Source organism: Podarcis filfolensis (assembly GCF_964270895.1).
Source record: "Podarcis filfolensis genome assembly, chromosome: 3".
Classification (NCBI taxonomy): Eukaryota; Metazoa; Chordata; class Lepidosauria; order Squamata; family Lacertidae; genus Podarcis; species Podarcis filfolensis.
The window spans coordinates 90,735,444-90,748,497 of NC_139606.1; the positions used below are offsets into that span (position 1 = coordinate 90,735,444).

General features: G+C 45.6%; 1 protein-coding gene and 1 long non-coding RNA gene across 3 annotated transcripts in view; one reads left to right on the forward strand and one right to left on the reverse strand.

The window, feature by feature from the left end:
- Positions 1-1,081, reverse strand: part of COQ8A (coenzyme Q8A) — a 67,469-nt gene extending 66,388 nt beyond the window's left edge. Inside the window, exon 1 of one of the 2 annotated variants that reach the window (XM_083604537.1) lies at positions 893-1,081. The gene's annotated coding sequence lies outside the window, so the exon portion shown is untranslated. Of the gene's footprint in view, positions 1-877 lie in introns of both variants that reach the window. The other variant, XM_083604538.1, reaches the window with a different exon arrangement.
- The window catches only part of LOC310758422, a 39,834-nt gene that overhangs the window by 9,688 nt on the left and 17,092 nt on the right, over positions 1-13,054 (forward strand). The window lies entirely within an intron of this gene.

The window sequence follows — 13,054 nt, forward strand, 5'->3', positions numbered from 1 at the left end:
CAGACAATTTGAAATACGCTACATATATTTTAACAGTGAAAAACGCCGTCCAATAAAAAGAAAAGAGCAGGCCTGGGGAGATTTGGGGAAGGGCTTCAGAATGGGATGATGGACATTAACAAATACAAGGTACACGGATGGGGGTTGCAGCAGCTGCTGCTGCCGCCCCACGGACGAGAAAAGCAGGAAAGAGCGCCACGCCTCCCGCTTCCAGCTCCGGCGCTGCAAAGACCGTGTCCGGCGCGAACTGCGGCCCTTCCACTCTCCGTTAGCGGCAGCGGCACCGACGTGCAGCCCCGGGATCGTCCCGCCCGCTTCGCCCACCCGCAAGCACTTGAGAGGGCGACTCGGAGCGCGGCTGCAAAGGGGAGCCAAAAGCCTCCCCCCCCCGTTAACCGAGCGCATCTGGCCCGGCGCCACTTAAGGTCTCCCCGCCGGGATCCCGCCCTACCTTGCGTGCGGAGGGGTGCGTGCATGGCTAGGCAAACTAAGGCCCGCGGACGGTCCGGGAATCAGCGTGCTTTTACATGAGTAGAACGTGTCCTTTTATTTAAAATGCATCTCTGGGTTATGTGTGGGGCATAGGAATTCCTTATTTTTTTCAAAATCTAGTCCGGCCCCCCACAAGGTCTGAGGGACAGTGGACTGGCCCCCTGCTGAAAAAGTTTGCTGACCTCTGGCTTAGAGGGAGAGGTCGTCCGCTGGAAAGGGCTTCCCCCCCCCACCATCATTTTTTGGGCCTCGTGCCTGGGGACGGGCGCTGCGCTGAGGAAAAGCTAGGCTCCCACCTTTCCCCGCTGGCGCAAGCGCGCCCCGCACCGCTCCCCCTCTCCCCCACCCGCCATGCAAAATGCAAGGGGGCCGCTCCCCGATGTACCCCTCGCTCGCTTACCTCCCCGGGCAGGAGAGCTTCGCAGCAGCAACAGCGTCGTGCCCACTCGGCGACTCCGCTCGCCTCCGCCCCGCGGCACCACGAGGTGCGCGAGCTTGTTTACCAACTCGCGTTTCCCTCCGCCCCCTCCCCCAACCTTCCCGCACCGCCCCGTCGGCTGGAGACCCCCGCGGCCAGGCTCCGCCCCTGGCGCGCCTATTGGCTCTGCCGAAACCACCGCCCTCCCCTGCCCGGGGATTAGCGCGAGAGCCGAGGTTGCCAAGCCGCCGGGAGCGTGTTCGGCTCGTGGGGCCCGCGCTCTGGCCAATGGGAAGCCGGGGCGGACGGAGCTTCCGCCAATCCCGAGGCGGCGTGTCCTCTCGTCCGTTCCCTCCCGCCGCCTCTCGCACATCCCGTCCTTGTTGCGCTGCTCGCTCGGCGCGGTGGCGGGAGGGCTGGGCATGGACCCGGAGAGAAGGAGGAGGGTCGGTGCATGTGCATGTGCAGCGGGGCACGTTCCTGTTGCCGCCGTGCGCGTCTTTCCTCCCCCCCCCCGGGGGGTTGTGCTGCGTCGTCCCCGCCCTCGGACAAAGCTGGGGTTCCCGGACTCCCTGTCTAACAAAGGCCGCCTTCCCAAAAGCTCCTGTCTGCCACCCTGAAGTTACGTGTCTCCCTGCACGTATCTGCACAGGGCATTTCAGTGCAATGCTTGCTGGTACAAGGAAGGGGGGAGACGCTTGGAAGTTTCCTGTGTTAATGGGGTTAACTGCAGGGCGGATAATTTGCAAGAGAAATGGTGTGGCGCGAAAAGGCAAAGATAAAAGGTTGCTGGGTTTTAAATCTCTTTTTTTTAGGATACTCCTTTTGTTACTTCAAAAAGGGTTAAAAATGTATGTTGCAACTAATGGCTTAAAAGTATACAAAGTGACTTGGCAGTCCCTTCGTTTTCATAGCCTTACCATTTCGCAGAGAAGCGTAAACAAATAGCCACACAGAAAGAAGCAAATATCAGCTTCCCTGCTTGACATCCAGCGTGCTGGCCACCAAAGTATGCAGCCCCTGACCTAGAATTCCCAGTTCTCTGCCACACTTGCCAATTATTTACTCTTAGAGCAGACAGCCAATAAAATAAGGCTGCAATCCTGACCCTACTTACCTGGAAGCAAGACCCACTGAATTCAGTAGGACTTACTTCTGAGTAAACATGAAGTCAAGATTGCATTGTTCGTTTGGGTCTCTGCTATTGGGGCTATCAAACACCCTGCTTCTGAATTCATGTTTTTAAAACAGAAAGCATGTTGACAATTCAGATTGCAACAGCTAAATAAAAGTGGACACTTTAATTTTATTTGTTACATTTGTATCTCAGTCTTATCCCCAAAGGGAAGCTCAAAGGGATGTTTTGATCCTTGCCCTTCTCTCTTCTCTGAAATAAAACAGTCTTGTGGCACCTTAAATAATTGTATAATAGCATGTGCTTTTGTGGACCAGAATCCACTTCATTAGATGCTTGATGTGTAATCCCTAGCTGCACGTACACACAGACACACACAGGTGTAGGCTGGTGGGAGTAGATTTGTAAGCCGCCCAGAGTGGCTGGGCTAACCCAGTCAGATGGGCAGTTAGCTAGCTAAATAAATTAGAAAATATAATATAAAATAAAAAGACTAATCAGCAAACACTGTAAGGAACTACTAACTTTCCTCTTGGTTTCTGCCAGGCTTAAAAAGGTGTGATGTTGGTGAACACTTGAAAGACTCTCAGCTGATGCACAGTATAGTCATGTTTGGACAGGACCAGTGGTCAGGGATAATGGGAGTTGTAGTCCCAAAAACATCTGGAGGGCCGAGTTGGCCTATGCCTGCATTAGCAGATAAATTGATATGCCCAGTCAAAGTAGCTAAAATGACTGCAGACCCCAACTCTTTTTATGCAGGTTGGCATATTCTCATTTTCCAAATGAGAAGAGACAACCAAATGAGAAAACTGCCACAAACACATGGCAAGCTGTGGAGCGATATGCTAGAATTATAAGAAGTTGGACAATGTATTTGTGTATTTGCTCTTTTATTATAGAATACGTGTAAACACAAGGAATTTGCTTATGACCTCAGAGCAGTTGTGTCTTCTGCCTACAGTTATATCGATTTGTATTCCTTTGTGATTGAATATAAATATATATCCAAGAAGCCATTATATCTCAAACTGTTTGTATTTAATAATATTCAAACATTTACATTTTTGCAGTACAATGCTGTACATGTCTACTCATAAGGAACCCCCTTTTAACTCAGCAGGGCTTACACCCAAGTAAGTTGGTTTAGGATTGCAGCCTAGAAATAACAACAAACCATAGAGAGTTGTCATGCACCTCTGTCAATCTTTCTGTGTATGTGTGATATGCATGTGTTAAGTGGAATATTTGTAGAGCAATAGGTTAAACATACTTCATAAAGAACTTTCATTCAGAAAGATCAACTTTAAATACCATGTTTCCCCATCTGTCTCTGTATCCACAGAGCTGCATGTCAGGGTTTTTGAAGTTAATTTCCAGTATTTTATATAGCTGAATGGTTTTCCTTTCTCCCAGCTGGAATCAATATTATTCAGACATCTTGTTTTAAGTGGATATTTTTCTTAACCTTTTGGTGTGTTGAATTTGGACTTTAGCTTTGTATTGTCTTTGTTCATAAGATCATTTACCCTGACGGCTGAGTTTCAACAGCTGGATCTTCATTTGTACAGCATCAGGCTTGAGACTACTTGCACAAAGAGTAGTCCCACATATCTTTGGGGAATATATTATCCAATATTATTTGAGGATTGCAGATTTAATTGGTCCATCTCATGTACTAAAGCACTGGTTCGTTTTTCCATAAAGTTATTTTTTTACAAATGTCATACTTGAACAGTCAAGCTTGGCATGAACTTGTTACCAGAAATAATTCCCAGCAGGTCCCAAGCAAATCAGGGAAATGGTTTCTGAGATGGAACATTACTGATAATTCATGATAATAATAAAAAAGCTTTTCTCCGTCTCTCCATGATGCCAGAACTCATGGGCATCCAAGGAAGCTGGAAGATTCAGGTCAGAGAAAACAATAATTTATTTACACAGTGCATAGTTAAACTATGGAACTTGCTGTCATAGGAGGCAGTGATGATCACCAACTTCGGTAGCTTTGAAAGAGGATTAGACCAATTCATGGAGAAGGCTGTCAAAGGGCCCTATCCATACCTTGGCTTAATGTGGATAGTGAACCCCTTGTATATACTTTAATTCCCCCTCATCCATGAGGCCCCCCTCCTCCAACTACTGCTTTCCCTAAATCCAACAATTCCCAATTCAATTGATGCAGCTCTCCTATTTGGATTTTCATACCATTTATTTATTTGTTTGTTTGCTTGCTTGCTTGCTTTTTTCAAGAAGGTGAACTCAAAGTGACTTCAACCAGCCCCAGGTGCCTGAAGGTAAAGGTAAAGGGACCCCTGACCATTAGGTCCAGTTGCAGACGATTCTGGGGTTGCGGCGCTCATCTCACTTTATTGGCCAAGGGACCCGACATACAGCATGTGGTCAGCATGACTAAGCTGCTTCTGGCGAACCAGAGCAGCGCATGGAAACGCTATTTACCTTCCCGCCGGAGCAGTACCTATTTATCTACTTGTACTTTGATGTGCTTTCGAACTGCTAGGTTGGCAGGAGCAGGGATCGAGCAACGGGAACTCACCCGTTGACCTTCTTACCTGAACTGCTGAACTGCTGACCTTCCGATCGGCAAGCCCTAGGCTCTGTGGTTTAACCCACAGCGCCACCCACGTCCCAGGTGCCTGCCTTCTCCCAAAGAACCAGCCCAGGGGATGGCACTGGCCGTGAGCATCTTCTTTGTCTCAGCATAACCACTTGCAGACCTCAACAGGAAGGAGGATGGCAATCTAAGGCCCGGGGGCCGGATCCGGCCCAATCGCTTTCTAAATCCGGCCCGCGGATGGTCTGGGAATCAGCGTGTTTTTACATGAGTAGAATGTGTGCTTTTATTTAAAATGCATCTCTGGGTTATTTGTGGAGCATAGGAATCTGTTCATATATTTTTTCAAAACATAGTCCAGCCCCCCACAAGGTCTGAGGGACAGTGGACCGGCCCACAGCTGAAAAAGGTTGCTGACCCCTGATTTATTGTCTTTGCCAGTTATGGGCTTTGGCTCTACCTACTGTAGGCGTCCTGGTCTTCTGCCCTACCAGTGCCAATAGGCACCAGTCACCACTGATGTGTTGCATGTGTATGCATTCTCCTTCCAAACTGGATGCACCCATGCATTTGCAATATTCTCAGCATCTGATGCTTTACCCCAAGATAATACAAACTGAATGACACGAGAGAGACCACAAGTGAGACTAGATCAAGAAGGCAACAAGCCACAGCAAGTCTGGGGCAGAAACACATCTCCTGCTGACAAAGGAAGCAAACAAGGAGGTTCCACATACTTAGCATTTTGCAACACAGTCTGTTGAAATGTGTACCATCAACATTTGTTGTCCTATAATGTTACACTCATTGTTGAATTCTGAGAGTTTACATTGGTGGTTGTTTTTTTTTAAGACAGGGCTAGGATGGTTGGAACTGGATTTTCTGGAAGAAAAGAGAGTCTTTTTGTAAGTCCTTTATTTAAATCCATAAATAAGAACACAACAGCAAGATGTTGGAGTCAACCAATATATCTGGATAGCTCAGTTGGTTAGAGTGTGGTGCTGATGATGCCAAAGTTGCAGGTTCGATCCCTGTATGGGGGAAGCTACATATTCCTGAATTGCAGGGGGCTGGACTAGATAATCCTCAGGGTCCTTTTACAATTCTGTGATCCAACTGAAGAACATTCAACATATGACCAATACATTAAAAAAAACAACAACAACGCTTTAGGGATTTAGGAAGTTGCCTTATATTATGTCAGGCCTTTGGGTCCAGCAAACTCAGAAGTGCTACACTGACTGACAAATATGTTCCTTCCCTGTGATCAAACCTCCTGTGGTTGTGGTGGTGGTGGTTGTTGTTAAGCATAGGGAAAGATCCAGGCACTATACCACAATAAATAGCCACTTAAGCTGGTGGGAGGAGGAAGAGTTTCTTTCATAATAGCTCACACATCATGAGATCCAAATTTGAAGACAAGCTGGTGATGGAGAGTAGGGGGACAGGCATTTTGATGAAATACAAGTGGTAACAAACAGTCAAATTAGCTGTGATCCTATATGTGTTGCTTGAAGTTACATTTTTAGTTTTTTTTTAAATAACTATTAAATATAGCCACTTCTAATGAGGATCCCGATGCGAAGTGAGGGTTTTAAACTGGCGCCCCATACATATTCCAGGGGCTGTTATTAGCCCTGAAGAGAAGCTTCGTTTGTCAGTGGGATCTACTTCCCTGGGGCTAATGGTAGTTACTGAGGAGGCAATTTTCATCAGAACTTCAGAGCAAAATGAAATGCTTAAATCCAGGGGCGGCCCACCCTGTTTCGCCGCCTGAGGCAAAACAGAACATATTCAAGCTGCATCTTCAGTGACGGGTGCAGCAGCAGGATATGCCGCCTCAGAAACCCAGTGGGATCCTGCTTAAACCCCCTTCCATATGTCCCACGGTTCCCACGAACATAAGAAAAGCCCTGCTGGATCAGGCCAAAGGCCCACCTAGCCCAACATTCTGTTGAGGATATCTTCTATTAGATTAGATGCCTGTGGGTTTTGCTTTTAAATTTTAGACTGGACAGACTCAGAAATAAACAAAGAAAACCTCAATAATGACATAAGTAATCCGTGTAGTGCCTTGGTTCCAGTAAGATCCTTTTTGTTTTGCATGCCTATGTTATCTTTCTCTCTGAACATGTGCAACTCAGAGCAGGCTCCAAAGCCAACTCTGTTTTGTATACGCACCTAATGTACACAGTGGCACAGTGGCGCTAAGGAGTTAGCACCAGCATTGCTAAATTCATCAAAATCTGCCAAAGAGCGTTGGCAACTTCCTGTCAGGGAGGTAATCAGAGAAGCTTTTAGCAATTGTATGGTAGTTTCGAGAACATTGTCCAACCATCTCGTCCTCTGTCGTCCCCTTCTCCTTGTGCCCTCAATCTTTCCCAACATCAGGGTCTTTTCCGGGGAGTCTTCTCTTCTCATGAGGTGGCCAAAGTATTGGAGCCTAAGCTTCAGGATCTGTCCTTCCAGCGAGCACTCAGGGCTGATTTCCTTCAGAATGGATAGGTTTGATCTTCTTGCAGTCCATGGGACTCTCAAGAGTCTCCTCCAGCACCATAATTCAAAAGCATCAATTCTTCGGTGATCAGCCTTCTTTATGGTCCAGCTCTCACTTCCATACATCACTACTGGGGAAACCATAGCTTTAACTATACGGACCTTTGTTGGCAAGGGGATGTCTCTGCTTTTTAAGATGCTGTCTAGGTTTTGGAAAGGTAGTCAGACCATATCAATCAGCTCTCATCTTGGAGTTGGAATACCATCTAGCTTTCCAAAATAGCTGGATTATACATAGATGCATGGTGCCTCTGCAAAACAGGTGGGATAGAAGGGAATATCTTTTTATTCTATGAAGTATTTCTTTCTTTCCTTATCATGAGTGGTTTCTGGAACATAAAGGAGGGAGGAAGTGCCATATTGTTATTAGGCATGCAAGGGAGAGATGTTGTATTAACGCATATGAAAGCGCCCACCCTGAGTCCTAAGTCCACCTGCGCTTGGAGTGGATGCTAAATCTTGCCCTGTAATTCTAGGCCATGCTGTGAAACACACACAGACCACACGGCTGGAGACTTCTCCTATCATAACAAAACAGCTTGCTTCCCTGGTCTCCTATCAACATGAATCTAAAGCAGCAATTGTGTGGCTGGTTGTGGGCTGAGAGAAGCAGTAAGCGGATGGGATGAGCTGAATCAGAAGTTTTGCATTACAAAGCTTGTTCTATTGAGAAAGAAAGCCTGTTGGGTTTTATGATGAGTTGGCCACAAACTGATTTGATCAAGGTCACAGGTTCTTAAGTATGCCGGCAGCTGAATAAAAGAGAAAGGGGAGCTCTAATTACTGGACTGCATAGTGGTATTTAGACTAGTCTTCATTAAGTTTATCTGATGATGAGAAACATTCCGCAACTATGGCATTAGGCAGCTAATGAATTAAGAGCAGAAACTTCCAAATGGTTGGAATGTTGGGGTGAATTGCTGGCCAAATGATGGTGAGAAGTCATGATGGGGTTGTTATGATTTGGCTCTCTTGAGCATGAATTGGCATGGTCCAATGAGAGAACACTGAATCATAAGCAGTTCCAAATATCTGAAATAAGTCATACATTCTGCCAAGGAGGTCTGGTCTGGTATGGCAGACAAGGAGTGTGCAAGAGACCTGAATAGGAATTTGAGTTTGATGCAGGCTTGCAGTGTGGTTTTTTAAAAAAAGTTTTCTGGCTGCAGCTATTCCACTGTGATTTCATCTGTGCCCCTGCGATTTCTGTAGTTTGCATCAAACAAAAGCAACAACAAAGGAGGGAACCACTCTTTTTATGATGCAACACTGCAGCATAGATTGGCTGCAGAGGTAAAATCAGCACACACATAAACTTAAAGCACAGTTTAAGACTATGCAGAAAGGAACTTAGTAAATCTGAGCAAAATGCTCTGTCCTTTGAAGCCACATCTGACAGAATATGACAAAATATGTCATCAATAGGTTCTGGTTGACCCTACGAAGATTTGGGAAGCAGAACTGAAATTGTGGTTGCTTTTGCATGTTGAAGAATATTGTCCACTTCTCTGTTTTTTTAGCACAAGTCAGTCTTCTTGGAAGGGAAAGACACAAAGCCAACAGCTGCTGTTTCCAGAGATAACCTTTGCAAATCCAGTCTAAGTCCTAAATCTTGGCAGGTGTTTTTCCCCTCCCCTTTTACCTTGAACTTTCCCCCCGAGGGAATCAAAGGTCGAAAAAGAGTTCACAGCCCTAATCTTCTGTCCAGCTACAACATTTCTGCTGAGCTCTAGATCTGTATGTTCCAAAATAAATCCAGCTTGACCTGGTTGGCTCTGAGGAGGATTCTAGACAAGGACTTTGTATTGTAAAGGGCCAGTCAGAGATCACAGATGGGGCGCTGGCAACAAGTTGTGGTTGTTGTTTTGCTGGATTTCCCCCCAGCATTGTAAATCTAATTAAAGTGGAGGGAGGGAGGATACAGGCTGGCATTTTAATGCCCACAGTGTCATGTAGATGCTGCAAAACAGGTAAATGCATAGAATAATAGAACTGGGACGCGGGTGGTGCTGTGGGTTAAACCACAGAGCCTAGGACTTGCAGATCAGAAGGTCAGCGGTTCAAATCCCTGCGACGGGGTGAGCTCCCGTTGCTCAGTCCCTGCTCCTGCCAACCTAGCAGTTCGAAAGCATGTCATGTGCAAGTAGATAAATAGGTACTGCTCCAGTGGGAAGATAAACAGTGTTTCCGTGCGCTGCTCTGGTTCACCAGAAGCGGCTTAGTCATGCTGGTCACATGACCCGGAAGCTGTACAGCTGCTCTCTCGGCCAATAAAGCGAGATGAGCGCCGCAACCCCAGAGTCGGCCACGACTGGACCTAATGGTCAGGGGTCCCTTTACCTTTAATAGAACTGAAGAGTTGGAAGCGACCCTGAGGATCATCTAGTCCAATCTCCTGCAGCTGTCCCATGTAGGAATTGAATCTGCAATCTTGGTGTTATCAGCACCATGCTCTAGTCTAACCGAATGAGCTATCCAGTTGTGAAGAGGAACCGACCCCAAAATAAACTCCTGCCTGAACACAGCTTTAACAGAACAGGAAATTCGTCCAGATTCTCCCCACTCCACCCCAACTGCTCATCAAATTGCCAGTTGTGTTGTAGCTTTTTGCATCCACAAAACTACTAAATTGGTTATTAACATGCTAAGTAAATCTTCTCCCCACCCCTGGTTTGGACTTGGTATGAACTTTGAACAAAGTGCTGCAGAAGCCTTGTGAAACATTTGATACATGCCTGTGTCCAGAAGCCACACGCAGATACAAAATATTCTGCTGTAATCGGTTTTTCAGTCCCAAAGATCCACTGATTGCGATCAATTCCTGCATTGCAAAGGGTTGGACTACTAGATGACCCTATAATTGTATGGTTTTAAAATATCAAAGAAATCAGAGGAGTTGGTTGTTTGGGCATTCAAATCGCTGGCCTGCCACTACTATTTCTGGCAGATTTTGCATTTCAAGCTGGTGTAAGCTACGTTTAGCTTATTGTGACCTGGAAGTTAATAAGACTTTATTTTTAAATAAAGAAAATATATATTGGGCATAATGGAATCTATGAATCTGCACTGTGTGTGTGGCATGAATCAGCAGGGGTGTGAGACAGTTGCCCTTTTGCCTGCAGCTGACACATCATTTATATGAATTAGGATGCTGGGAAGATCTGAATGTGCACATCTACTTGCATACATGCTGGGAAAACCTTGCACGTTTCAATACAGTAAAACCTTGTTCAACCCAATGACGAACTAAGGACATTCACATCTGTACTTCCAGATCATCAGAAATTCATGTGCGCCACCATGACTCAAGGCAGCTTTACAGATAAAATAGAATCTGCTAAAAACTGGGTTAAGCTACAGTTTGTGTTACTGCAAGGCTAAGGAACCTGTAGCCCTCCAGTTGTTGTTGAACTACATTTTCTATCATTCCTGACTCTTGGTTGTGCTGGCTGGGGCTGATGGGACATGTAGTTCAAAAGAATTTCGGCTGCAGCCACTCAACATACATGTAAAACACCCCACTTTAACAGTACAGTAATGGAGATTCCTGGGAACTGTAGCTTGCTAAGGTTGCTAGAAATGATATAATATAGGAATTATAGCTCTGTGAGGCCAACACCTTTAACAAACGATGGTTCCTAGGATTCTCCGTGACTTAAAGTGGTATAAGAGTGCTTTAAAATCAGAGAATCTTAAGACTGGAAGGTACCCTAAGGGTAATCTAGTCCAATTCTCTGTAGTGTAGGAATCACGGCTAATGCATGCTGATGCCTGTGACTCAACAATGTCTGCAGAGCCACAGGTTTTCTACTCCTTGGGAATGGGTCAGGAAGAACAAACAAACATGCGGGAGCCAATGGTGGTACCTGCAGCTCCCTTTTCCCTACAGCATGTGGTCAGGAATGAGGCACTTTTAGATGCTTTTCGGAGTCTTGGATGTTTTCTTCCTGGTCTGATCAGAAATGGTGGCTTAGGGCATGCTTTCCTTTCCAAAATGTAAGGGGGTTAAAGGGTGAGAAGGAATTAGTATAAATTAAATTAATGATTGAAGAAATTAAGATGCTGTTTAGCCATTATTAGTTTTTATATTATTGTACCTCTGTTGGTTATATTTTGGAGGGGTTGTGTTGTAAAAACATCCTTGAATAACCTTTTTTGTAGCATGGGATATAATTTTTAAAAATGGTGCTCTTGTTTTCAATAGATGAATAAAGGGAGGCCGGTCGAGAAATCTAGTGGAGAGTAGCACAGAGGACTAAAAAAACCCAAAAACCCAAGGAAATAAATATGGATAATTTAGATGTGTTATTCAACTCTTTTCTAAGTGAGAAACTGTTACGATTTACATGGCTGGAGGATATATGAACTGGGATTGAGAATCTGCTAAACTTGGTAGAACTACGTAGTTGTTGCCTAATACATGCTTCAGAAACATGAAGTTCATCCTTTAGGAATTCTAGAGGGATCCGTTGTCTTGCTTACACATTGTTTAAAATGTATATGCTGCCTTTTAACCCAACAGGGCCCTGCAGACAGTTCACTATAAATAGGCTATGACATAGGAAGAAGAAACCTATCATAGCATTGCTGGGTTACCTCATTTGCCCCAGGCTGACGTGTCCCTTATCCCAAGATGTCCTTCTGTGTTGCCAGTCCATCCACACTGACTACTTCAAGCCTTGCGAAGTCTGAGGAAAGTTCCAGCCCAGTTGTCCCAATACTTTACCTGGCTCAGAGAGGCCTGCATATAAATGCCTCCAGCTGCCATCACTTCAGAGGCTCTGTTTATTTATATCTCTCTTTATATCATACCATAAATAGCGCGGAGCATTGATACCTTCAGAGAGGCAGGCACACTGTGCCCACATTTGTACAGGCTGTAATTGTTGTTATCTCCCCTGCTGGTATGTGGCAGGAAGATAAACAGCCCACTGGTACTCAGTTGTCTTCAGTTCCAACCACCTCTTCTCATTCCTTGGAGAGGACGCAGATCTGGACTAGAATAACATTTGAGGGCTTCAGAAAGCCCAAGGGGGAGGGAAGAGATTACGTGTGAGGAGAGGAAGCAGAAATTACTGGTACATTCCCTAGGGGAGGCTACTCAGTGGATTAAAGCAGATGTAAATTCCTCTTGTATGGAGGTAGGCAAGCGAGCCAACGAAAAATGTGTGCAGGTGTAGGCTGATGGAGAGAGCCCAACCACCTGCAGTGCAGGAATCTTTTGCCCAACACTGGGCTTGAACCCACAACCTTGAGATTAAGAGTCTCATGTTCTACCCAAGGAGCAATTTCTTATGGACTTGCAGTTCTTCAGCATTTGTTCTTTCCTTCTACAATGCTTCCCTTTTTCTAGTCCAATTGTCAGTGTGCATGTACCATACATACCTTGGCCATCATCTTTGTTGCTTTCGTCATGCTATGTCTGGTTATTTAGCTTTATGGTATCGGCAGTGCAGGGTTCTCTTAGAAACGTTTGTTTCATCAACTCTCCATGCTTTCCACCCATCTCTGTGACACTCTGCTTTGGACTGTTACTAATGGCGGGTTGTTTTAACTTGGAACAAACGCGATCACTCTTGCCCCAGCCTTTTCTTGATGTTCATTCCTATCCAAATTAAATAGGAGTCTAGCACCAATCTGCCTGAGGGAGTTGTCGCAAGATGGGGTCTCCAACTTGGTGGTGCCCTTCCAGATGTTGTTGGGCTACAGCTCCAATCTGCCCCAGCCAGCATCTCCAATGGTTAATAATGATGGGAGATGAAACCCAACATCTAGAGGGCACTGTGTTGGCTACCCCCAAGGGTTTCTGAGATACATGTGAAATGTTTTCAGGCTCAAAATGTACTACACAAATCTGACATATTACATATCGAGCACC